Here is a 26,719-nt window from a genome sequence, read left to right on the forward strand (position 1 = left end):
TTGTCTATTAAAAAAAAAAAAAAAAAAAAGACAACTGATCTGTATGCATTTGCATTTCCGTAGTAACATCAGTTCGGTAGAAAAGTGATAGGAACACGGGAATTGAAAGTAGCGTTGGAGCCCCGGAGTGGCTGCGGGATAGCGCTGTGCGTTACCGGCTCCGGACTGAGAGAGCGGAGCCGCGCCGGGAGCGTGCGGTAGCGCACGGGGCCGTACCGAGAAGCGCAGGGCGCAATGCAGGAGCGGGAGCGCTGAAACTCTGCATTTTATGCACAGTTCAGCACCGGGTGGCCATTTTTTTCTAATTTTTCCTGACAGGCTGTTGGTCGCCCAAATGCTTATTTGGGATTTGGGAATACATGGATTCCACCTCCGCATGTTTCGGTAGGACTGCTTCAATGCAAAGCGTTTGCATTTTTTTCTGAAGCTGTAATCGATGGTTCTTAGGCAAGCTCTGAGCCTCGTTAAGATGTAGAGAACCGTTCCTGACAAGGGTTTTGTCCTCCTCTGGAGTTTGTGAGCTGTTCCTTCTAGTGAAGTGTGCTGTCTCTGGCTGGTGGCTGAAGCTGTAACACACCGTTTGGTGCGCTGCCAGGTGCAGCCCTTCCGTCAGAGTTTGGGATAGGCTCAGGCAGTGTGCAGAGCATACTGAAAGGCTGCTGTTCCATCGTGTCCTCCATTTTTTGGGCTATATTAGAGGAAATCTGAAAACAGCGGGTTGTCATTCCTCACCCTGTGACTGCACGACTTTCCAAGAAACCTTTTTAGATGTACATTTAACTCTTCTTGGTATTTCTTCTTTTCTTTTTTAACATTAGGAGTTGTTTCCCCTTTCCTTGTAGGGCATTACTCTGATACCCTTATTTTTGTAAGTCGGGGAGATCCCTGTAGATTCTGAATCAAACAATTTTTAACATCAGAATCTCATTATTATGTATTGAAGCAGAATGCCCTGAGGAGACACCCCATTAATGTTACTAGAAAAGTACCTTTCCTCCCAGACTTGCCAAGTGCCAGAAATATGTGCTATTACTGCAAGTTTGTCAGGAAAATAATTTTTTGGTTTTTTTACTCCCCCCCCCCCCCTCCTTTTTTTTTTTCTTTCCTGAATTGGAGAGAGCAGGGAAACAGGCTATCAATATGTCACTGCTCTCTTGCCCTTCCTGCAGCAGGATTTATCTGAACGTATGAAGTCTCTTTAAGAGGTAATTGTCATAGAAGTCTCCAGCTCAAATATTGGTTGCACATTACTGCCTAGAAGTAGCTTAGGAAGGCACTTTACTATCTCATGAAACCTTATCTACTGTTCCACAACTTCATAACAAACCTACTGGAACATGAAATGACCTTGGAAAGGCATCGTTCAATCTGACACGCGGCATTCTCTTACTGGGAACAGAAATGCTCCACACAGAGCTGATATTTTCAGACTACTGCATTTGAACTCATCTTTTTTTCTTCCCCCCCCCCTCCCCCCCTTCTTTGAAGAGGGGAAGGAGATGGGTGGAATGTTGAATTGGAAGGGAAAATATTTTTTTAAAAACAAACCCACTCAGCTTAAGTTGAAGCACCACTCAGCTGGAGAAGAGGTATATTGAGAATGCCTATGTGATAGTGACACTTAAGTCATGGGTGGAAACAAGGCTTCAATTTTAATCAAAGGAAAACAGCATTTCAGTTCTCTGCCAGTTCTGATTTGCTCATTCATGAGCTCTTCAAAAGCCCAAAATATTAGTAGGACTACTTGAGAGCTAGTTGTGTGTGCTAAATGAAGAAAAGAAGCGATGAAGTCTGAAGGAAGCATTACATTTAATTGTATTTTTCTTAACATCATATTGCATTGCTTCCATTCTGGGAGAATTCCACATGCTTTCCTCCAGAACCCTTTTAGTCCCCCAGATACAGCTCTTCCAGAAAGGATGCAAGAGCACTTGGGATAAGCAGCGTGTGTATGCAGCTCCTCTCTACCAGGAGTGAAGAGAGCCTTGCAGCTGACAAGCAAGTAATGGAGGCCATCTCTGGCCAGTAATCTTAATTGGTTTTCAGTGTTTTGTTTTGATGTTTGCTTACTTATTTGTTTGGATGCTGGACTTGACACTTCAGGTCTTGCGGAAGACTTGTGAACTCTTGCAAGCCCATAGTGGTTGCTTTACCTGTCAGGAAGATGGTGCTCCTGGGGAGCAACACCTGCTCACAGCCTCCAGTGCTTCAGCCTCAGGAGCTTGGGCTATGAGTGCCACCTGCTGGGTGATGAGCACATCTTATATAATTGATATCTATTTTTGCAGAAGTGTGTGTGCACATACACACGTATACAACTTTTACATAAACATTAATATACAGAAAGGCATACCAAGGGGTGTATAGTTTTTTTTTTTTTTTTTTTAATGGATAGGTTTTTGAGAGGACCCACCAAGCCTTGCCAAGAGCTGAGTTCCTCATCCTTCCGAGGAACTGCCATAGCCCATGCTTTGTGAAACTCAGATGGTACTTGGATTTTATGTTACGCGGATGGAAGGAAGATGTTGATGGTACTGTTGATTAACCTTGCCTTTGTCTTTACTGAAAGTAGGTACAAGCTTCCAGCTGTACGGCTTGTTTCTCGTGATGTAGGTTGTCATGATCTGCCTCCCCAGTTGGGTCTGAAAAGTTGTGGAGATGGGGCTGGAGACCTGAAATGGAAACTGAGTAAACCAAACAGCTTTATTGCTTGTATGTTAAATCTCTGCAATGCTGTCATCACTTATCACGATAACTCTATTATTTCCATAACGTTTTGTGAGCATCTCGTTTTGATACAAAATAGCACTTATAATTTAATCATCTGAAGATGTATAGAATTTGCAGGATATTCCTGAACACCTTCTTTCATTTCAAAGAAAGCTTTTTCACATTCACACTTGACTAATACTTTCAAAGAGGAGTAAATTATCAAAGTTTTTTCTTGTCTAATAGAAGTTCCACTGACAGGTGAAGTCATAAATCTGATTCAATCATACCTGCAGCAATGCCTTTCCAGTTTCTTTAGTTTCCATTTCTCTGCCTGCAATGCTGCTCAACCATCAATTTGATTCCAGAGCCATATCCTTCACGTGGATCCAGGGTGAAATCAGTTCAAGATGCATAGCCCTGTTCCTTGTTGGACAGCTGACTTCACTAAGGGTTTATTGTTTATTTATTTGGTGAAGCACTGGTGTCAGTGAGTCTTTCAGCTTGCCTGTGGGCTAGGAATGGATCCAAGTGAACCATAAAAGTTTTGTGGAAACTTCTGAAAGTTTTGGCTGAAAAACTTGTATTGATGTAGTTCTGTGATAAATAGATGAAATGCTTCACATGGTTTTCAAAGTGTATGCCTCCACTTATTACAGATTACACTGGAGAGCGGATAGCAGTCACAAATGAGTTGGTGGAGTAGAAAGCAAGTAGTGTAATTGCAGAGTTCATCTTAAGGTGTGATGCAAGAAAAAAAGCACCTGGCAAAGAGGGATTACAGTTCAGGCTTTTGAGGAGAGGAACCAAAGTAATAATGCATAAATTAATCTCACCGTCTCCTAAAATGTTCACAGTTAATTTGATGCTTGACAAATTGTGATTTCAGTGTCTGGTGAAAAAGCAATTGACCCTAAAATTGCTGCCTGAAGCTGAACCAATGTTTTCAATTTCATAACCAGAGTCATGCAAAAAATAGCATGTGCAGAAGAGCATGGGGAATGCAAAATGGCTCTGTTGCTCTGTGATCTTGTTCTAATGCATCTCTTCTGACCCTGACCCAAGCAATTGGCAGGTAGTGCAGGCAGAAGATGCTGCTATGCTCTTCAAGGCAACATTCATCCCATCTTGGCATATTATTTATTCTTTCCTTCTTTTTTTTTTTTATTTCTCCCTCACAAACCTTTTGAGCTGCTAATGGAAACCTGCCCATTACAACTTGTTCTCACTCAGAAATGCATGTGCAGTATTGTCAATGGGATGCTGCGATACTCTCCTGTTCCCCTCTCCATCCTAAAGAAACAAGTATGGCATCTCTCCTACTTGCATGCTGTAGGATGCCACCTCCAAGTCAATAGTACCCTTTTGTTTTGTTCCTTCTTCCTTTTTTTTCTGCACATTGTGCATTCTCTGCTACTGTCCTTTCCCATTACCCTTTGACTTCTTGGCAAGTTCGTCAATGTTCATCTTGCTCCATGTCATCATCACAGTCTTGATTTCCTTAGTTTGAAGTCCTGCATTTAGTCTGGTTGCTCAATGGCCATTACAGACATTGGGAGTATCTTGGAATATGTCTGCTCCAGTGAAATTCCCCTCCCATTAAGCTTCATTTCCCTTGCAGGAGGAAGAGGCAGGTAATACCTGACAGCCATCTGCAGTTAAATGGACAGTAGTGATGCATGGTCACATTTCTGGGGAAGGGCAATTCTTTACAGGAACTGACAAACAAAATCGGAAGTGGAGGAAAATCCTTTGCAGCCTCTTTTCCCTCTCCCTGACAATATGTTACACATGAGGGAGTTGGAAAAGCTCCTTTTGTAAAAGCACTCCTACAAAACTAGCAACAAAAACTGTTGGCCAGCAATGTGAAATACATGAGCAATTAGCATCCTTCTGCAGTCTTCCTTGCTGTCTTACTAATGGGCTGTGGAAGCAGAGGAGGAGGTAGCTCATCAACCATTATCAGTAGGGGGCTGCAAATGAGTTGGCTGTGCCAACTGTATTTCCCTTTTTGATACTAACAGAGAATGTTTCCTTCATATGACATGGTTTCTGCTGTGATCAAAAATAAACCATCCCAGGGTTAGTGCAAGAGGCTCACTGCCTTCATAGCCTGTCTGGGGCTTCTGGAGGTCAAAATGTTACCACGACCCCTTCAAAAATCTTTGAGTTGTGAGGGTATGTGTCTTCCTAAGAACAGATAGGCTTGGGCCATCCACACTTTTCAAGCTATCAGATGGGAAGATTTCCCAATTTGTTGTGAGAGGTTTGCAAAGACTATTACCTCCTTGGCATCTTGTCAGCCTTGGTACTATTTGCCTGATGGCCAAAGCCTGATGCTGATACAGCTGCAGGGATAGCACACTTGGCATTTCCTTCCTGGTTTCCTCCTCTGTGCTGCAGGCTTCACTGCCTTTGCTGTCAGCTGCCCCAGAACCTTTTACTCCTCCTAAACTTGCAGGCGCAATCAGTTTCTCCAGTCCAAAGAAGAACACGCATTTTGGTGCTCTTACACACGTACAGGCAATTTGCTTAGGTCAGCCTACAGGAATAAGAATTTTGTAAAGATGTCTTCAAAACAATCCCTCTCTGACATAATAGCAGTAGCAATAATAACAATAAACTAACGTGGTTGAATGTTTTGGAGTTGTTACCAAAGGAAATCAATTCTGAGCCTGAGAAAACTGTAACATTTGTTCTTTGGGTTTTTGTTAGTAGTAAAGAGCTGACGCTGATTGTGGTCACTTTGGCTTGGGTGTTCTTGATGGCTTGCAGAAACATAATTGAACAAAGATACACAGCTGTAGAATAAGTTTCAAGTGGCTTAATTGTGAAAAATAAATTATCAGTCCCCTCTTCCTTGACTGAGGATACTGAAAATTATCAGTCGCTGTGGGGTGAGTCACTTCTGAGTCTTTCCTACCAACAAATCTTACATCTGATTGTCAAAGATTTAGAATTGTCTGCAGCATCAGAGAATAACATACCTTATCTGTTATCTGATGTTGCCTGCCTTTTCCTGACTGATGGGGGAGAAAAAAATGTGCAGTAGAAGAGTTGTTTTATTCTCAACACCTGTATGATGCCAGCCTTGACAGATCATTGCTAAGCTGTAATTATTGTTTTATCATTGTGCCATTGCTACTGTGCCCATTTACTCCCTTTTTAGAGTATGTTGCAGTCTGGGAGGTGTTCAGTCCATTTAATCCATTCTCTTATGCAACCTTTACATAAAGCTGTAGTGTTGTGTTGTTCATTTAATCCCAAGCGTTCTCTTTTTTTTTTTCTTTTTTCCCCTTTGTTTTCCTGCTGATTGCTATGGCCATGCTGCAACCATGGACTTGATGAATGACACGCTGCTGCCTCCTGGGACGTGGACAATTTTGGTGAGTCTGCAAAATAAGTTCAACTTGCATTTTCTGGAGAGAAAGAGGAGTGTTTTCTTGAGGGAAAGAGGAGCAATGCTATTTATTGTTAGTTGGGCTTGACAAAAGCTTGTTTTTTGGGGGTCTGACAAAAGGTCTGTTTTTGGGGGTGTAGCTCTGTGGAAGCAACAGGCAAAGCTTACTGAATTGCAACATGTTCTTTGGCGGATTTTTTTTTTTTCTTATTTTATTGTTAGCAAAAGTGAAGGAATTAATGTGCAGCAAATTAATTTGAAATAGCGTCATTTTATAAGATAACTATAAAATGACTTTTCTGTAAGACATACTGTGAAGCAATGGCTTAGAACATTTTAATTTTTCTTTCCTGGCTTATTCAGTTGTTTCTGCAAATAATTCAGATAGAAGAGTATGAATTAATTGAATGACTTTTCGGAAAAGTACTGTGCAGTCCTTTGTGTTATTCCTACTACTGGTGTTGCCTGTGGTGTGAACTTTTAGAGGTGGTGTGCTGAGGATTCATCTGCATTAAATACTGGACCAGAATTTCCTATGGAATAAGATTTTCGTCTCAAGTAGTCTCCACTGAGATGTTTGAAATGGAGCTCTGTCAGGATCACGTTCTTTGCTTGAATGTGGGGAACCTGTTGCTCCCCGAGGATGATACTCCAGTGTTTGGGTCTTTCAAATAAAGGTAACTAGGCAGCTGCAGCGAAAATATTTGCTGCAAATGCATCAGCTCTAAGATCTCCTCCAGAAATGCAACTGGAAGTGTCAGCGTTCAGCCAGCACTGTCCATGGGAGGAAAGCTGCATCCAAGAGCTGGTTGGGGGTGGTTGGCAGCTTAGAAGCCTTGGGATTTATCTCTGAGCTACTTAGACATTGTGGGAGTGACTTGTTACTACTATGGGACTCAATGAAGGAAAACAACTTGCCTCACCTTTCACCTGTGTGGCAACGGCCTTATTTATGTACAGGCTTAAGTTTGAGTGAGGAAACTGAGAAGCTGTGTGTGACCTTGTGTTGTGGTGGCCTTGTTCTGGATGAGATGTGGGAGTGAGCATGGGGCAGGGTGTGGGCTGCTCGCCAGCATAGTTGCAGCTGGGTTGAGATGCTGTATGCCCTTGGTTTTCCTTTTGAGCCCTCTGAATGTACGTGCTCTGCCACACCAGTGTGTTGTACAGGTGCAAAGAGCCTGAGATTGGAAGATGGGACTGGAGTGTAAGACTGTCTTCTCAGGCACAGCTTTGGTGAAATCTGAGGTAAAACCTGATATTCCACTAGTGAGCACTTCAAGAGTATTGCTGAATAATCCTTTTTGTAGATCTGTAGCTTATGCTGGAAAGCTTTGGTCTCAAGGCAATATTAAGATTCAGAGTCCTGGCGGATAATGGCCCTAATCATGTTCTGTGTGACCTTTCAGGCAGGATGAACATATGTTGCACTGTTGCAATTTTCTCATTTCTTGGTTGCTTTTAGGTATCTTTGACTCCTTAGCACTGTTGCTAGGAGTGCAGTTAGGAAGCCTTCTGCTTGACTGGCACAAGGTAATTCTGTATCTGTAGCAGTGAGATTTGTGAGCAGCTGCTTCAGATTGCCACTCTTTGATGTGCTAAGAAGCCTTGATCTGCCTGAAACAGTAATAGCTCTTGTACGCAGGAATGTTAGTAATGCATATTTATTGTGAAGTATGCACTGCAGGAAACTCTTTAAGTCTGAAAACTACCAGAGTGCGTTCCTTGTAGTTTTGCTTCAGTGTGCATCTCGCTTGCCTTTTAGGCTGTTTTGTACTGTATGTATACACTTGGCTGTTGTGTTGCACCCATGTGAAGAGATGCCGTTTTGATATTTGGAAGGGCTGTAAAGTGAATGTTGCCATCACCAGTGCATGTCAGAGGAAAACTGATGTGATTACATAGATGAGCATTTCCACCCAGATTATGTGCTTAGCTTAATTTTTCACTCCAGCTCTGTTTTAGTTTTATTTGAATTTTTTGCAAAGTTGAAGTATATTAATCTAAATCAAAGAGGAAAATGTAGCTTGCATAAGCAGGTAAATATCAAAGCTACAAGAGCTGAAAGAGTAGAACTGACTGGGTGTGGTGGCGATAGTTTGGTGATTAGACTTGATGATCTTAGTGGTTCTTTCTAACCTTAATGGTTCTACAGTGCAATCCTAGCCTTCTCCCAAGTGTTTGCAGTAGAAGGACAAGAGAGACAGAGGGCAAAAGTGGAAATGAGAGAAGTTCAGAAGAGTTGAAAGGAGATACTTTTTCACCATGAGAACAGCCAGGCAGGAGCACAGGCTGCCCAGGAAGGCTGTGCAGCTTCCATTCGTGGAGATTTTCATGTCCAGCTGGACAAAGCCCTGAGCAACCCAATCTGATCTCAGATGATCCAGCTTGGAGCAGGAGGGTAGACTGGAGACCTCCTGAAGTTCCTCTGGCCTGAATTATCCTGTGATCCATTAAAAAGCATTTGAATTTAGCATGGCCTTTATGCTTGGAAGACAAGTCAAGCAACAAGGTCATGGGGAGAGACAGCAGCAAGGCTGGTAGTGACTTCTGTGGGAGGATGTAACACGCAGAGGAAGGCAACATGTAGCCAGGTTCCTTCTGGAATATTCCTGCCTCAAGCATACTCTGAGTGGTTTGTTGCTCTCAGTTTTTAACTGCACAAAGCAGTTTGTTCCTTCTGATGAAACAGTGCTGTTTGCCATATTCCAACAGTAGCTATAGCACTGGTTTCCAAAACATTGGGTGGAAAAAAAGACTGACTTTTGTTAACATCAGCTAACAAATTTCATTTACCTCACTGGAGAAAACTTACAGAGTAGATTCTTCATGGAAAGGCTGTTAGACCTCAAGAGGCTTTCTTTAGCTGACTTCTTTACTTCTTTTTTTTAAAACTGTGACTATTCCCATAGTTATAGTCAGTTCCATACTTGCTGGGTTAGCCCAATAAACACTGAAAACAAGAACAAAATTTACAAAATAAGCTATTAGTAGAGTACAGCTTATGAATACATAAGTGAACAATCATTTGAATCTTCCAGAGTTTAGTTTTGGGGTTGTATTTCTTGTCTTGTTAACTTGATTTTATTTTTTTTTTTATTGTTTTTCCTTCCTGAAATGAGTTAGTATAATTTATAGACTGACTTTCTTGCTTTAAGTTCAGAGGTAATAAAGGTGAATATGAATAGCAACAGTTGAGTAACTTTGAATGAGATTTCAAAGGCTTTCACTGCTTTTTTTTTTTCTTTTTTTTTTTTTTTTTTTTTTTTAATTACTATCTCATCTGCTTTCCCACACATGGCAGGTGAGCTGTCATTCCAACCTGCCATATCCCAGTGGTGATCAGGTGGAATCAGTGGGTGGAGGTCCCAGGGAGGCCACAGATTTTTGCTCCTTCCATATTCAGAGGTTGAAAGCCCCGTGGTCGTAATGCCATTAGGATTGTTGCCTCAAGAAAGTAAAATTTCAAGGTTTCAACCTTAATATTATTGCTCCATTATGTACACAGTAACTGTCTTTCAGAGCTATGTTAAGTAACTATTGTGACTTAATATGTACTTCTTCCCCTAGTCTCAAATACCACATTGGATAATGTTCCCTTTATTTTAGTTTCTTTTCTATGTGTGCAAAGTTTTTATTTCTTTTCTGTTTTTTGTTGTTGTTGTTGTTGTTGTTTGTTTTTTGTTTTTTTTTTTTTTTTACCACAGCTGTTCATTTTCAGTTGTTGCATGGATAATAGTGGTGATGAAGAAGCATTTAACCTGACACATAAAACCATAGTTGTACAGAAAATGAAGCAGAGAAAATTGCAGTGGCAAAGGTTCCTAAATTATAGCTGTACACGAAGATTGTGATAAGGAAGTAGTTAAACATTACTATTTAGTAAAACCTGCAACTGTGGCTGGTACTTTGATTATCTCCTACTTTTGCTGGCACTTAATTTGTGGGGTCGCTGAGGTACTTTTCCTGCTAATAACATAACCACTTCATTGAATCAAAAGCCTCAGGAAGCAAATGGGCCTGTGTTCCCAGGTGGTTTTAAGTCAAGTGCCAAATAAATACTAATTGTTCTCCCTTTTTTGTTTTTTGAAATAAACGCTAGGTACTAGCCTTACTCTCTGAGAGCAGGTGTCTGTGTTTTTTAATAGACCGGAATGAAAAATGTAGTATGACTAAAAAAGGATATTCATAACTTAAGTAGTAACATCAGAACCACCTGTATGCTCACTGGTATCAGGGCTTGCACATAGCCTCAGCATGAGTGAGAGTTGTCTTGTCTGTGCTGCTTATAGAGTTGCTCATTGGCAGTCGTGTGAGGGTAAGTCTTGACCCCTTGGCAGCAAATCTCATGTTGAAGAAGCTTTGATTGGTTTCAAAGAGTTTCCCCTAGATGCTGATGTCACAGCAGTGATCTAACAGAAGGCCAGCTTTTATCAGCAAGGCTATGAGACAGTATTGATGGGCTACATGGGTCTCACACAGAAATGAGCAGGATGGTCTTTTATGTACTTTTTAATAAGAAAAAGTAATTTTTTTTTTTTTTTTTTTTCCCCAGACACTGTATTTTTTTTGCTTCTGGAACTTGCAGTCAGGATGCAAGTTAGTGAACTCGGTTAGTAACAATTTCCCTAGTTGAGGCCTTCCCAGATGGCTCAGAAAATGTCCTGCAAGCGAAGGTGAGCTCAGTTTGGGTTGCTCATTCTGTTTGAACAGGACAGGTTGCCATTCATGGGGGAGAAAGGTAGGCTTTTGAGAAGAAGCTAACTGCCTGCATGCTTATCTCAACCTTGATGAAGCTATTACCATAGGTTTGTTAGGAAAAGAGTCAGGTAAAATCAGTGGCCCAGGCTGGGCAAAGGTTAAAGCAATCAGCGATAGCTCAGCTGTCAGCAGAATTGTATTGCTGGGAATCTCATTCGAGGCTTTGCACAACATTATTGTCTGCTTAGCTTTTAGATGTTCCTGCTAACATGTCCTTTGGCAAGCTGAGAAATGGTCAAGGGTTGGTAAGCAGAAATCACTGACAGACCTTTGCATTGTGGAGCTGGCCTGGAGGGTGGCCACATTATTGCAGAAGTGGCAGTTGCTTGTGGTGAAGCCTGAGATAAGTGCATTTATCCAGTTACAGAGAAGCTGCTTAAGTTGTAGTTTTGGCAACTTTTTTTCCCTCCTCGTTTCCCACCAAAATAGTTGTAGTGATGTTTTGTACTGTTGCATCTTTTTTTTTTCTTATTCACTTATTACCTGTTCAACAGATGATATCACTAGTATGAGGGAGATTTATCAAACATTACAAAGGAGTTTTCTTATTAGAACAAATGAAATACAACTAAAATAGGATTCTTCATATTTAATTTATATTTATGTGCGTGTCTGCCAAATTCCAGTACAAACAGAAGCAATATAATTTACTGTCAAATATACAATATCAAACTTTATCATATTTCTCTCTTCCCTCAACCCAGCACTATGTTTCTTATATGGAAATATAAACTAAGCATATAATGAATTTTTAAAGTATTTCAAGTCCTTTATTCCAAGCTAATGTAAATTCTTTTGCAGTTGCCTATTATTGGAGTCTGCCTTTTTATGCAGAGATATAATTACTGGCCAGTATATGTCTTTGTAGTAATGACGGTCACTGCAGCTGTTTGGTCATGTTTATACATAACAAGATATCTCAATAGGACTGCAAGAATTTTGCGTCGAGTTTCATTTTTTTCAGTGTTGGGAAGTGGGCTCCATCTAGTGTTTGATTCAAAAATTGAAGTCAAGTTGCTGTTTTCGAATGCCCTTGCAGTATGGATAAAGGACATGCAGGAGGAATTGCAATAGGCATGGCTTTCATTGATGATTCTCTAGAATGAGACCATTCTAGATACAGTCAGTATACTAATGGCAACCTGCAACGTTGTGTCTGTCTTGCATCAACATTTGTTTCAGAGAAACAAAAATAATCCTAATATGACATAGCTTGCAGCTAAAGAAGTTAAAACAGCATGGCAATAATGTGATCCCTGAACATTTTGTGTTTGGTCACTATATATATTTTCACACTATTTAATGTAGCATGTTAGAAAACAGCATGCTAGCCTATGATATCATATTTGGAAAACTAGTTGAGGATTCTTTTAAGAAGTAATGAATTTTGAAACATGTACTGTATATAATATCCATTCAACAGGATGATTTTCCAATAGGTAATGCTTCTCTAAAGCAGCATATGGTATTTGTCCATTATTTCAACTGTTTTCTTACCATTTACTTTTCTGCAATACTTGGTCCTTTGATAAGGGCTACTTAATTTTTTGTATTAACATCATTACAGTGGATATAGTATTTCTGACCTAATTATTTTTATAATTGCTTTACTGCTCCCATCCCCAGTGATAAATAATTATGTAAAACAGACAGAAGGCATGAAGAGGAAATTACTGTTTGTAAATGTGCAAGGTAGTGTTAATTCGTCCAAGCAATTGCTGTTTTTGTTGATACTGGATCAGACCGACCAAGTTGTAATGCTTAAGCCTGAGCATAGACTTGCCTTCTCTGCTGACCTTTTACACTTTCAACTGTAGAACAGAAACAAGAGTTCCTAAATGTTCATAGTGTGGAGGGTGCAGCAGCAAACAGGAAAACTTGATCTACCTGAGGGCTGTAATTAATTATTGGTACAATGAGGGGCTTGTTTGCTAGCCTTTTTTCTTCGATTTCATGGGATTTTTGAGGCAACACTCATGAGCCTTTAGTTTGAGCTCCCTAGCCACCTTACAGCTGTAGTTTGAGAATGATGAAGCAAGAGGGAGATGGGTGCTGGATCCAGACTCTTTTTGACATGCAACTTGGGAATGTAAAGAAAATCTGCAGGCCAGATCCTAAGACAGCTTTTGGCTTGTTGCCTGCATGTAACTGCAGCATAGAGTAGGGGCCAGAACCTAGTCCCATGTTGCTGGCAAAAAGCCTATTATTGTTTTATCTGTGAAATATTTGAGGCCTGAGATTTTCAGTTGACACTTGCTAGCTGAGCATGGACAAAGCTAATGTGAACCATCTGGTGCCTGGAAGAAGCAATGAGATATGTGATACTGACCATGACCCTGAGCAAAAAGAGAACCCACAGGAGTCCTCCTTGCTCAGCATCCTGCCACCCAGTTCTTCCATCTTCTCCACTTGGGTATTGGCCTGCTTTTCCAGAGGGGCCTCCTGCTCATCCCTTTGCTGATTCATGAAAAGGAGGATGTTTCCCTTTCCCTTTTGAAAAGCAGCATCTGTGCTGCTGAGGGAAAAGATCAGGAGTGATGGGTGAAGGGGGGGAGATCCATTAGGCTCTGCTGCTTTCACTTGCCTAAGGAAGACTACCAGCAGTAATGGGCAGATTTCTGGACAAATCTTGTTTTTTTGTTGTTTAGTTGGTGGGTTTTTTTTGTTTCTTTTTTTTTTTTTTTTTTTCCTCATTAACACCGGTGTGGTTGGCAAGCTCTTATTTTTTTATCTCATATACGTGTAACCTTTTGTTTCTTAACCCCTCAGTCATGGCACTGTCTGGGTGGGCCTTCTGGATTACCTAAGTCTGCTGGACAGGTGATATTTTGTGACTAAATACCAACTTCTGTGGGCAAAAAAATAAGCACGTAATTTCTTTACCTGCAAAGATTTTTAAGTTTTAAATCTTAAATAACATTAAAGCCAGCTTTATTTCTTTATGTATCCTGTGAATGAACAATGAAAGCAGATGTAAATTTGTGACACTTGATGCCTCTGAGTCTTCCTTACACTGATCCATTAGATAAGTATATATCTTTGTAGTGCTGGTTTTTTTTTTGTTGTTTTTTTTTTTTTTTTTTTTTTTTCTTTTTTTTCTTTTTAAATTGCTTATTTAGAAGCAGTGGCTTCTTTGGAGTTTTAAACAAAACTTGGAAATATTGCCACTGTATTTATTCTCTGGAAGTCTGGTCTGGCTTTAAAAAAAAAATAAAATCTAAATGTAGATTTTCACAGTGCCTTCAAAATCTACTTGTAAAATTACAGATTGAAAGCTCAAGGCAGTGTATTTATTTTTGGAGTGCTTAATAATATAGTGTCACCAATTCAAGCACTACGGTTTGCATTGTAACCACCAGTGTACTTGTAGCTGTGGCTGAGATTGACCACAAAGGTCTGACAGGGTTTTAGTTGTTTTGCTTGGACAGAATTAAGCCCGTGAGGAAGAAAGAAAAGAAAGACTTTCCAGTAGCAGTCTGTATTTGATGGAACTAATTTTTCATCAGTGTTTGTTTTTTTGTTTTTTTTTTCCTCACTTTTGCTTCCTCACTGATATGCAGTAAGGCAGAGACCTGAACTGTGTCTCTTTAGTATTAGCTGGAGAGCTAATGCAGTGTTACTGCCTTAGCTTATCTCAGTTTATCTCTTCTGTTGCAATAAATGTTTGAGGTAGAATCTAAAGGACTGAGGAGAGTATCTCTTTCATATTTGGGCCATGTAGGACCTGATTCCTGTTCCTGTGAACACTGAAACATTTTATACAGGGTAGGTGGTTCTGCTAGTAGGTCTGGCAGCTACATGCCATGATAGGGGCTTCAGTCACACTCATGCTTTCCATGGCAAATGCTGTTGCTGTTGGGGTCACACGATGAAGGGAGGTGATCTGGTAGGCCCAAATGCCAAATAGTTGCTATGTGATGCAAAACAGGGAAGTGGAAGGAAACAGAGTGAAATATGTTTTGTTTGGGTGAGCTGTTGTAGAGTTTATGACAGCAATTAGAAAGGAAAACAAATAAAGTATTGAGAACTTGAGATTGGAAAGATTGTTCTGGCACATGGAAATCAGATATGGAGCTTTCTGCTCTTTTTCTGCTCACTGTGTTAAAGGGAGAGAAGTGTGAAGATTGAGATAGGGAGTGGAAAAGAGCAGAAATGATTAATGGTTTCAGGTAGTGCAGGTTATGAAGATGTAATTAGTCTGGCCTATTTAACTTGTAGGTGGGGAAAAGCCATAAATAAAGGGTGGAAATTAAGAGGTAAAATATTAAGAAGACTTAACTGTTTTGACTCAGTATCTCTGAGCAAAATTAAGGTGTTAACATGTAGATGCCTAAGGAATAATCTTTCTTCTACCACAAAGGTAACTGGCAGTGCACTGTGGAAGTAAATAAGAGTTGTCAGTAGTCATCAGCTAATTGAAGGGCTAGGCAGGCTATTTTGAGAGAAAGAGTACGCTAATACATCAACTAACTAGATTAAAGGTGTTAAGATGACAAGATCCTTGATTTAGGTCAGTGTTTCTTTCCACACGAAGGCAGACAGTGGTGGCCATATGGTCTGCTCCTCACTTGTAATGTTCCTGTGCACAGTGAATGTTGCATTCATGTTGTGACAGATATCCAAAGCAGCAGTTGTTCACCTCTTTCTTGTACTCTTCTCAGTTCCCCACACAAACAAGATTCCAATAGTTTAGGATCTAAACCTGGGCAGTGCTTAATTTTTGCTCTGGTTTTAGTTACCGGACTTGAACTCTGTTCTACCTCCCGTTTCTGCAGGGGGGCAAAGTCTTCACTGATTCTGAATCTCAGAGCTTAGCTACACAACCTGTTGGGTCTGTGCCACTGTAAGCATGTGACCTGGGAAATTTACGAACTGGAAAGTGGCTGCTAGAAGGACACCAATTTAAGCTACAGGAAAGGAAATTGGGAGGACAGTTCTTCTGTCCTCAGACTGGGAGGATTGGCTTTACTTTCATCATTAGTTATCCTTTTGCTCAGGGAAGAGGTGGATCCACTAACATCCTTCATTCTTAATGTGCCTGTAAGAGAGAATGACAAAAATTATTGTAATTTAGTTCTGTTCTTGCATGTTCTCTATGGTGAAGTGATTTGCTGTTGTTTTCCTCCGTACTTATAGATGCAGTAATGGTTTTGGAAGGAGAGCTTACTCTAATTTGTAGACATTAAGTTGGTAAGAATTTGTTGTCGCTGATGTAATTTCTTCTTTGCCTGACCTCATTCACCTGGCATTAAAATCATATTACTGAATCTCAATTTCAAAATTGCTTCAGCTAATAGGAAAAATCCTTTCTGTAAGTGTTTTGTTGGCTTGATCCTATCTGTATTCTTAATGTCCACTACGGGACTATATCCAACTCTTCAGTGCTGACAAGTGCCTTTTAGCTTCATTTATTTATTATGGGCAAAACAACTTAAAAGCTTAGTTATTAAAGCCACTTTTTAAAGGAGAAAGTAATGAAACTGCCCAATTCAAAGACACAGGTTATATAACTTGATATTGAAGTTTAAGTAGCACTGTTAAAGCCAAATATTCCCCGTTAAAATCACTAGGGGTTCATTTTGTTTCAAAATTCAAGCATAATACCTTCTAATGTAGTACTTGTCAATACAGTGGCCAAAAAACCACTGCTCTGCCTACTGTGCATTGTACAGGCTACACATACTTGTTTTATTAACATTAATATTATTTGCCAGACCACCTGCCTATTCCTGCAGTAAGTGTTTCTCGTGCTTGGAGCCCAAGCATGTCTGCAGCTACTGCCCTTACAAAAGTAGATTACTGTGATCTCATTGCTGTGTAAACAGCAACATGAAACTAGATGACACTGGACTATGCAAGAATAACACTTTTGTTTTCTTCTACCTCTTTTGAACTTTATCTTCAAGGTAGAAAAGGGACACACCTACCTGGAAATTTTAGATTCTGAAAGACCTGGGGTATTGTTTTAATTTGCCCATATATTTTCTCACATATTCAAGAAATAGCTTCCTGCTTTTTTTCCATTTTTTTTTCCTTTTTTTTTTTTTTTTTTTGTGTGTGTGTGTGTGTGTGTGTGTGTGTGTGTGTGTGCAATATTGACTTCCTGAGGACTTATTTTAATTCTAATTAAAGGACAAGCTGGCAGTGGTCAGTAGTGGGGGGAAAAATGCTGAATTAATAATGAATGGGTGGAGGGAAAGAATTCAGTGATTTCTGATAATTTTACTTTCTTTGACTGGATTGCTTTCATGCTCTGATTTGCATTAGCATGCAAATATTTCTTCCTTGCTGTGCTCAAAGTTGAAAAGCATAAAATGAGGAAACTGCCAACAGATGTGATGAAGACAAATCTTTTTCTTCCAAAAGAAAATATAAATGTTATCAGTATTAGGAAAATGAAGGAGTTTCTCCCAGAAAAAAAACAGTAACCACAAAGTCTTGAGTATTTAAAGATCACTTTTGTCAAACTAACTCAATCAGAGCAGGAAAAGTGCAGTATTGATAATTGATGGTACTTTTGGGTGAGATTCTTAAGGCATTGCTGTCACAGAAGTGTGTTTATTAAAATACCTCTCACCCCAGAGCTGCCAGAAGCTGTTTGATGCCAGCTCTGAGTGGGAGCAGCATCTTGTTGCCTCACTGTCTGGCTTAATTCATCTGCTGTATTTGAATGGGTTATTTATCTTTAAATAGGAAATAAACCATTCCTTCTGGGATTTTTGGTAATGAGAGTTTTGACATTGGTTCTGAAATACACATTTTTTCCTTCTTCCAGAAAATGAAGTACCAGCATAAGGAATGTAGCACTGAACACCATGAAATATTTTAAGAGGACTTCTAGTGTGGGGAATTGCGTATTTTTTTTCTTGTCCTGCACTAAGTCCTAACATCTGCCATTTTATTGTTGAGATAAACTGATCTTTTTATTACTTTGCAGAGGGAATGTTCCTTGTAAAGTCTTTGACTCAGTGCTCAGAACAGCCTGATTGATAACTTTATATGTATGTTGTAGGGTGAATTTGATTGCTTCACTTTTGAAATTTAGTGTGGCTGATGTTGTAGCAGCACTATTCCATATATTATCAAAACGACTGGCTGCAACATTTCCAGTTTTTATTAAAAACAAACAAAAACTGCTTGAATAATGTTAGAAGGTTTGAAGGGTGTGTACAGAAAGATGGGTCACAGTGTGGAAGTAAAACAGAAGAGTGAGAGGCTGCCATAAAACTGCAAGTTTAATTAGGCACTATTCATGTACGCATGCCACGGTTGCCTAAGACAATGTACAAGTAGTCTCGTTAATGTCAACAGGACTGCTTAAGTGCTTGAAGTTAAGCGGATTTATAATTGTTTGTTGGATTTTGTCCCAAGCGTGTCTTGCAAAAATACTACTTCTAGTAAATTCCTGCTACCTGATGCAAAGAAGAGGAAAGAATACCTTTGAACCACTTAAAAAGAGACACTGAGGCAGAAAAGGGAAATCACTTGACTTCCAAATGCAGTCTCTGTACTCAAATATATCCATAATTGTACAGCAGGATGCTTTCCCCTCAGTGTCCTGCATTTGCCTCTTTGTCCAGACACATTTCTTGATTCAACACTAGTCCCCTTTTCTCTCTCCACTGCATGTGAGAGTCACCTTTGGATGTGCCCCCCCCTCTAAACGATTATCTGCTCCTGACCTCTACTTGCCATTTTGCCTGGAACATTTGTCCCTTCAGACCCTTCTCTCATGCGATGGGGAGCCTCTCTTCCATTCAGCACTAGCTCTTTGTGCAGCTTTGCCTGGCATCTGATCCTCAAGTGGCTCTGTTGCTGGTGCTGCCAGTTTTAGCCCTTTTCATCACCCATCTGCCCTGGAAAGTTGTGTGGAGTGTAGGACTGATGATGCTGAGAGCAGTATAGATTGCTGGTTTTCCATGTGTTCCATTCTTTGAATCTTCCTTCCAATTTAAAGCCATGTTTGCATCAGTGCTTTTTGTTTTCTTTTTCCTCCTTGTATGACTCTTGTGCCAGAAGTACAGACTCTTCAGGACTCGCCTTGAAATCAAAAGGAATCCTGAAATGCTGTGAGGGACATTACTGATACCTTACACAAACTACTCTTTTGAACTGACTTAAAATTAAGCATCCAGAAAGCTTCCCTTTGACACTGTATGGTTGTAGGCTGAGAACTAACTTTAAAACATCCTAGCAGTAGGACTGCATGGCTTGTTACCTCTATTTAGAGTGGTCACTGAAGACAGCTCTTGCTTTTTAACCTCTACTGAATATTCCCTGCCTTTAATGAATGCCTGATGCCAATATCAGATGTGCAGATGGCCTCTCACAGGGAGAAAGAAATCACTGCGATGAGGTTTACATATTTATCTGCTAATTTGTACTATCCAAATGTTCGTGTTTACCAGAAGAGATCTTAATTATGTCATTTTAACACAGTTAGATTTGTTCTTTTGTCAGAGCACAAAAGAATCCTCATCTGACAAGACCTTCATATTTCTTTTGTATTATTTTTTTTTTGTTCTGTCTTAAATGGGAATACAGTGAAGTAAAGCTTAGTGCTTTTTGTTGCACTCTATGCCACTGCATACATATGCAATTCTCCTGTGTTGAATAAATGTGCCACAACTGTTGATAAAATCTTCCTTTCCTTCTGCCTCCTCAAAAAGTGCTGCTACTGACTTCTGTGCTGGCTCCCTTTTAAAAGCCTCATCTGCATTCCTTCCACGGTCAGAAGGCAGCCTGATGATAACCTAGGCTTGATTTTTGTCACAGAGGTATAAGATCCTACTACCCTACTGAATGAGTCTGGCAGAAGGCATCTGACCATTTTGACGTCATTTAGGATAAATTAAATTACAGCAAACAGCTCTACTGTTCCAGCATGAGCAGGTCTTTGCCTTGACTGAGCTCCTCATTCTGCCATCCCTGTTTCACTTTGCTCTGCAGCTCATGACCTCCCTATTCACATATAAGTCCCTTACACAATGACAGTAGAAAACCCGGAGCAGCCCTTTTCCCTTCCCTTCCCTGATCTTCTCTACCACACAAACAAATATAGTTATTATTTTCTGCCCTTTGCTAGGTTTTCCTTTCCCCAGCTCCTATACAAAGCAGAGCTAGAAAAATGATGTTAAAAGCTATCAAGTTTTAAGACTAGTACCTCACGTTTGGAGAATGTCCTCTGCCATGAAGAGTGTCTGAGAGGGCTGCTGCAGCTGTGGTTCCTTCATGCTGTGGTGTGCCTCCTACTGGTAATGGAAATAATGAAACACTAAGGGGCTCTCCCATTAAAATGAATGGCATTTTGCACTTATTACTCAAATCCAAACAGCCTTACTTCCAACATCAGGAGTTGGGCTCTTCAACCTTCTCTCTTGGAGGAGAGAGTGGTCTTTTCTGCACAACTGGAGTTACAGAGTGGTTTCTTCCTTATGTTTTCCTTATCCGGGATGATGCACTTTGATTCCAATTTATTTTTTTAGAATTTATTTTTTTAAAAATAGATAAGTGTCCTTCTCACCTTCTGTCCCTCTAAGATACACTGTACCTGGTGCTGACCTGAGAAAGATGCGAGATTTTTTTGGGGGGGGCGAGGGGGGTTGGGGGGAGGCTCTGAGACCAGTGCTCAGAGCTGTGGGAGGCCATCATAGCAGCACAAGGCTTTTAAAAAGGCAGTTCAAGTTTTCTGCTGATTTTTCCCAAAATCCTGTCCTCAGGGATCCATAGGATCCTGGGTAAGGTCTGTGTCCTTTTGCCCTGTGGACCAAACTTTTCTCTCCTTAATAGTAACCATGTGGGAGGACCACTGGGAGGGGCCCCTGGTCACTAATCAGCAGACTGCAGCATCTCAACAGCCTCTTTCTGAGCTAAGTATGGGAGTCCAAAGCAGCTGCATGAGCAGGTGTTTCTTTTTTTAATATTGCATGTGTACTTCTGACAAAGAAAGCTGCATTTTGCCTATTTAAGCCATTTTGTGTGTATATGCATATTTTGCTATAACTTCCTGCTGTATACTAGAATTAGGTAACATACATTTAGTCTCTAAAGTGTTCGAAGAGTTCCTTCCCCTTTTATTTTTTTTTCCTTTTAAAATCGTATAGAAGAAAATGCATCGCGGAGAGATTAATGTTTTCTATTCCTTCCTGATTTCCCCCTTCCCAAAATCACAAAACCCATGCATGAAGTCCACCAGATGCTTAGTCTGTTATTTTAGTGGAGGTACTGCTAAGGTTTCTGTGCTGCAGTTGGCAGATGTCACCATGGTGGCCAATGGTGAATAGGGCAGTTAGTATTTAGTGGCACTGGAGATCACTAAGGAATCAAGGAAAGAATGCTTTAGAAAATGTCAAATGAGGTCCAGGAGCTGGTAGCTTCACAGAGGAAGGAAGCTGCTTTTATTCAGCTCTGCAAACACTGTGGAGTGGTGGAAGTCTCCAAAGCCCTCAGTGTGGGTGGTGGCTTAAAACTACTTAACTCTTTGCTGTGAATATCTGCTCAGATGAAATAAAAAGGCTGTGATCGGTTTGTTCCTCAGTTATGTTCCACAGTATTAGTGTTTTTGCTCTATTTCTTCATTTGTAAATAGTCACCCACACTCTCTGCAAGCGTAATTGCTCTTGTGTAATGAGATCAATGGACCTTCACCAATTTACAGTTGTAGAGAATAATTTGGCTCATTATGCTCATTATGCTGGGAGGCTATCGTTGCACAGACAGACAGTAAAATAAACATTAAGGAACAGAAATAAAGAAGACCTTCATATCCTCAACCACTGCACTGTGGCTGCAAATCAAGGATCTGTCATTCCAGAGGAACTGAGCAAAAATATTTGTGGGTCATTGCCGTGCTTCATCCGAGGAAGAAGGTTTTCTCTTCTTCCTCCTTTTGGTGCATTCTAATCTGTTTTACCTGTCAAGGTAGCAAGGCTTTAGGATTTGGGCTTGGTTTTAAGCATGTCCTGGAAAGGGCAGTAACTCTTTACTCTGGCTTAACAAAGTTATTGAAACAGAAACCCTAACAAAGTCCCTTAGAGCCCTGCTGGGTTGGATGAGTGCTTAGAACCACAATCAAGATTTGAAATGAAACCAGTCACCTCAAATTTGGTTGTTCCTACAATTTGCTGGGGGGAGTAATCAATCACTCATTGACAGCCAACTGGCTGTGGGCAGGCAGTTTCTGAGCTCATACTCAAATTCTCTGCCCCAATGACAGTTTGCTGCCTGAACCTGGTGTTCCTTTGGGGAGAAGTTAAAGATGCTTCCTTGTTGTCTTTTTCCCCAAAGAAAATGCATTGCATTTGTATTTGCAGTGATCTTTGTGAACTATATGCATTGCATCCCCAGTGATGTGTGTTCTGGAAAGGAAAGTGGGGAAGTTAAAAGAAGAAATTGTGGTGAGGTGTGAGGATGTAAGTGAGCAGCATACTTCAAAAATAGTAACATAGGTTATGGAGAGGTCCTCTTCTGTAGACTGTGTTAAGAGTCAAGTTGTTCTTGTTTGTCAGGTTTATACATATCTCAAATTAGTGATGAATTAAAACAGAAAAGTGCATTTTGCTGAAAGGCTCCTATTGAGATTTAGAAAAGAGGTTATGAAGGAGCTCTGCTGCCGGCCATGGTTATCGAATATTCTTTTCAAAGCGCCTTTTATAAGCAACTTGTTTTATTAAATACTAATATTTTCGCCCCAGTTCATAACACAGTGTATGACAAATTAGATAAGACATTGCACTTCTGACTTATTCACACCTTGCTAATAGATTTTTCCTAGGCTTTGCTATTTTGTACAATATGTGTGATATCAAGCATATAAAGAGGAAAGCCATGAGTTTCTAATTACAGTGTAAAAATTCAAAGTGCTTTGACACAAATGCCACTAATGAGGGTTATTTTCCATTCTTAGCAATTGCTGAGCTTGTTGCCTGTTTGGTTTTGCATAGACAGGGAATAAATCATGCTCATGATATTAAAAGGTACTGTATTTTACAGACTGTGTGGGTTAAGAAGTACTCAGCAAAACAAAGATAGGTTTGGTGAAGTGAATAATCCTGCAGCCTCCTATTCAGAAGGCTTGGGCTTAATTTCTAGGCTACGCTACTTCCAAATAACCCTTTTCCTGCCCTCAATTAGTGCTGATTACCAGCCAGCAGTGTTTTGGCGGCACAGGAAGGTTTCCCTGCCATGAACTGGAGGAGTGATCTGTGTGCAGTAACTGCCGATAAAACACATATGATGAAGGGCAGCCATTCAGCACCTTGAAGGTGCATGGGAGAAGTATGTAACAGATAAGTTGCAGCAAGGGGAATCCCTGCTAGCTGTGTGCTCCAGATGTTCACCTTGCTTGTCCAACAGCTGCTTTTGAAGGGTCCCAAGAGTGCTGGAGCCTGTGCTGCAAATGGGTGCTCAGTTTGTGGGAGGAATGTGGTTGCAGGATTATAAATGGATTGAAGATGGCAGGGCTTTCTGGGTCCCTTTGGCCCACCTCTCACTGCAGTAGGGACACCCAGGGCAGGGTGCCCAGGCTCGCATCCAGGCAGCTTCTGGAGACCTCCAGGAAGGAGACCCCACAGCCTATGAGCAGCTTGTGCCAGTGTTCCATCACCTGCACAGCACAAAAGTGTATTGCAGTTCAGAGGGAACCTCTTGGCATTTCTGTGGTTGAAATCTGAGTGACATCTCTGTGCATCAGAAGCATTAACTTGCTTAAAATACACTGGATCTGGCTTGATTATGTGATTTCATCTAATGTGGGATGCAGAAGGTGCCACTTGTACATCAACATCAAAGCGTTCTTCGTTCAGATCAGATATGGGCCACGTCTTGTGTGGCTACAGCACCTGTGAGAAATTCAAATTGGTAAAAGTGGCAAAATCGCTTCTCCTGTGACTACCAGTATGGGGTCAGACCACCACCTGGTTTCCTCTGCTTCCTGGCCCGTAGTGATATTTAGGCATAACGTCCTCCCAGACTCCAGCAACGGGTTGCCACAGAACTCCCTGAATGCAGGTGAGCTATCTGGCATTTATAGACATTTCTCAATTAAACCATTAATTTCAGTCATTGGACAGGGCCTTACTTTGTTGTGGACTCTACAAATTTCAAGAGAGAGGGGGAGTTTTTTTTTCTGTACAAAGGGAGAGGCTATATTCTACTCAGAGGTGGCATACCTTCATACCTTCTTTGATTTTCCTGGGGATTTGAACTGGAGTACAGTGTACAATCATAATTGACATAGATCACCATCCCAGAGCAGCTCTTGTGTCCTCGGCAGCCTGCTCTGAGCACCCCTCACAGCTCTGGAGCTTCAGCACCTTTTCTGGCTTCATGGGTGTGTGACATAGGATGGGAAGAACTCTTAGTAAGACGATCCCTAAACATGTTGCTTTGGGCAGTTAAAGCTATTATCCCGAATAATTCTCAGAAGCTATCCAGTGACTAACACGAGTCTCTTATCTTTGGTGGTAAAAAGCAAGATTTGAATCTCTGCATGATAATTGGATGTTGCCTTTTCTTCCTGAAAACAAGCTACTGCTGTGCTCAGAATGTGACGTGATCCTCTAGTCTTGAAGTTTATCAGCTAGTCTAGATGCCTGCATTGTGAATCTATCATAGGGGTTGCTGTTTGCAAGTGCAGCTCTGGAAGCAGAAAATGATCATGTATGGGAGTACGCAGAATTACTGTAGGAAATTAATAAGCAGGGTTTTTAATGTTTTCAAAGAGTTACTTTGGTCAACTTCCATGCTCTTTATGTTGCCTAAAAATATTATTTTGAAATTTTTTATGTGAGTCTGGTTTTTATTTTAGATTACTTTCATTTCTTGCTGTTTAAGATTTCTCAAGTGGTATGCTCGGCTTCTGTGGAAAAAGGTAATACAGGCTCCAGATGTGATTTCCAACTCTTTAGAAGTACATTTAAACCTAGTGACTCTTTCCAGACATAAGTCAGCTATTCTTCACTCATTTTTTCTTATTTCCCTTCTCTTAGTACATAACTGAAGTATTGTCAAAGTACTTCAAACTTTGTTTTCCTGGTCTCTTCCTCTTTTGCTGGCAGATAGCCATTTTTTTGTGTGTGATGCATGCCAAATTACAGCTTACCAAAGCTCCTCAAAGATAGGTGTACAAAGCTCTTGTGTTATGATGATCCTGTGGCTTTGGACAGAGTACTTGAGCTGTTTGGATATTAAATCATTGAGGGCTATGGGCTGAGAAGCTTTGGGAAGTTTCAATTTCATCTAAAACTTGAAAAATTAAGCCCACACCCCAGCCTCCAACTCTGATCGCTTACAATATCATTACTCTATTACTGCTTTTTATGCCCTTTGAACAACCTTTTAGAATCATTTGCTTTAGAAAACTGAATGATGAGACAGTCTTGAAAAAATCAAATTGAAAGATCAAATAACAAAGGGTGCAATTTTGATGTTCCTGTTGCTAATGAAACATAATTTAACAAGTCAGTTCAGTCATTTGGTTCTGAACCCGAAAGAGTAAAGGTTTCATTCAGTGGCTGTCAAATTTAAGATAACCTAAGCCTTACAGATGAAGCAAAGACCATGTTTATAGCCTGTTTACACAATGAGCCAGACTTTCAATGTGGAGCCCTGCCAGTCTTTGCCAGATGAGAACCTGGCTCCATACGGGGAGCATGAGGTCTGTGTTTTGCAGCTTGTTTTTTGACCCTGACATCCAAGCCAGTAACCGCAGCTATAATTGAATTGCTGGCAAACAGCAATTTTTATTTTCACATAGTAGAAACGTGTCAAACACAGATGAGGCTCATGTGCTGTGCTGTGGGATGCTGGGCAGCCTCCTGCACAGTGCCATAGCAGAGGGCTAGATACCACGTGTCCACAGACAGTAACTCTCAGACATGTGCAGCTATAATGCTCTGGGAGAGTGTGGAGAATAAGGAAGAAGTAAAGCTGGCTGAAACACATACCCAGGGATGTTGTTAAGGTATTTTGTTTGAGGACCTAATGTGTAATGGCTTTGATGTGTGCAGGTGGTGGCATCCCAGCTGAGATCACTAGCAGCTGTTGATGTGTGGAGCACACAAGAACCTTTCTGAGGGAGAAGCCACCCACACCACTTAGCAGTTCAATTAAAAGCATTAGATGGCAGTTAGCTTCCTCACATCAATACTTTGCTTCAGTGGTGATAGTTGAAGTCGTTTACCTTCTGTGAACTTTTACCTGAGAAACAGTTATTTCTGTGTTGTGGGCAGCGTTGTTAAAACAGGAATATCAAGTGGATGACTCAGCTAAGTATTTTTTAAAAATAATGATCTGTTCCTTTCTCCAACATCCTGTGTTTTTTTTCATCTTTCATGTCTCACATTAATTCTATTCTCTCGGATGTGGTCATTTTCATTCATTAAGCACACTCAGAATGGTGGTGGTGCATTGCCAACATCTTAACAGGATATTCCCTCAAAAAATCATCCATTATCTTCATAATCTCTTCAGAGATGGGAAAGAAAGGGGAAAAAAAAAACAACAGAAAAAAACCCTATCAACTCTATGTATTCACCTAATTCCACAAAAGATCAATCATTCCTCCTTTTTCCTCCTTTGGCTTAGTACTTCCTGCCTTGTACTGATTGTGTGCGTGTTCCTTCAGAGCCAGTTAATGCTCTCAGAAGCAGTGTGGGAAGAAAAGTGTCCTATTCCTTCTGCAGGAAGATGCAGAGTGGACCTCTGTAACCTGTGCTGGCTGTGCAGGTTTGTCAGAGAATCTGCTGCTGTTTGTTCTGCTCTGCTGGGCACAGAGGAGCAGAGGTCATGGATTTGGTTTTGGATAATGTTGAAGTAACCAGGTTTCCTATGCCAGTGGGAGAATTGTGAAGC

The 26,719-nt window shown here is 40.6% G+C and overlaps 1 protein-coding gene across 5 annotated transcripts in view; it reads left to right on the forward strand.

Moving 5' to 3' along the window:
* Positions 1-26,719, forward strand: part of EPB41L3 (erythrocyte membrane protein band 4.1 like 3) — a 135,839-nt gene that overhangs the window by 734 nt on the left and 108,386 nt on the right. For 4 of the 5 annotated variants that reach the window (XM_042868707.1, XM_042868703.1, XM_042868704.1 and 1 more), the window contains exon 2: positions 10,695-10,782. The exons of the other annotated variant lie outside the window; for it this stretch is intronic. The gene's annotated coding sequence lies outside the window, so the exon portion shown is untranslated. The remainder of the gene's footprint in view (positions 1-10,694; positions 10,783-26,719) is intronic. 5 annotated transcript variants of the gene reach the window in all.

The sequence above is a fragment of the Lagopus leucura genome, unplaced genomic scaffold, assembly GCF_019238085.1.
Source record: "Lagopus leucura isolate 7727_CA_CO unplaced genomic scaffold, USGS_WTPT01 Super-Scaffold_100002, whole genome shotgun sequence".
NCBI lineage: Eukaryota > Metazoa > Chordata > Aves > Galliformes > Phasianidae > Lagopus > Lagopus leucura.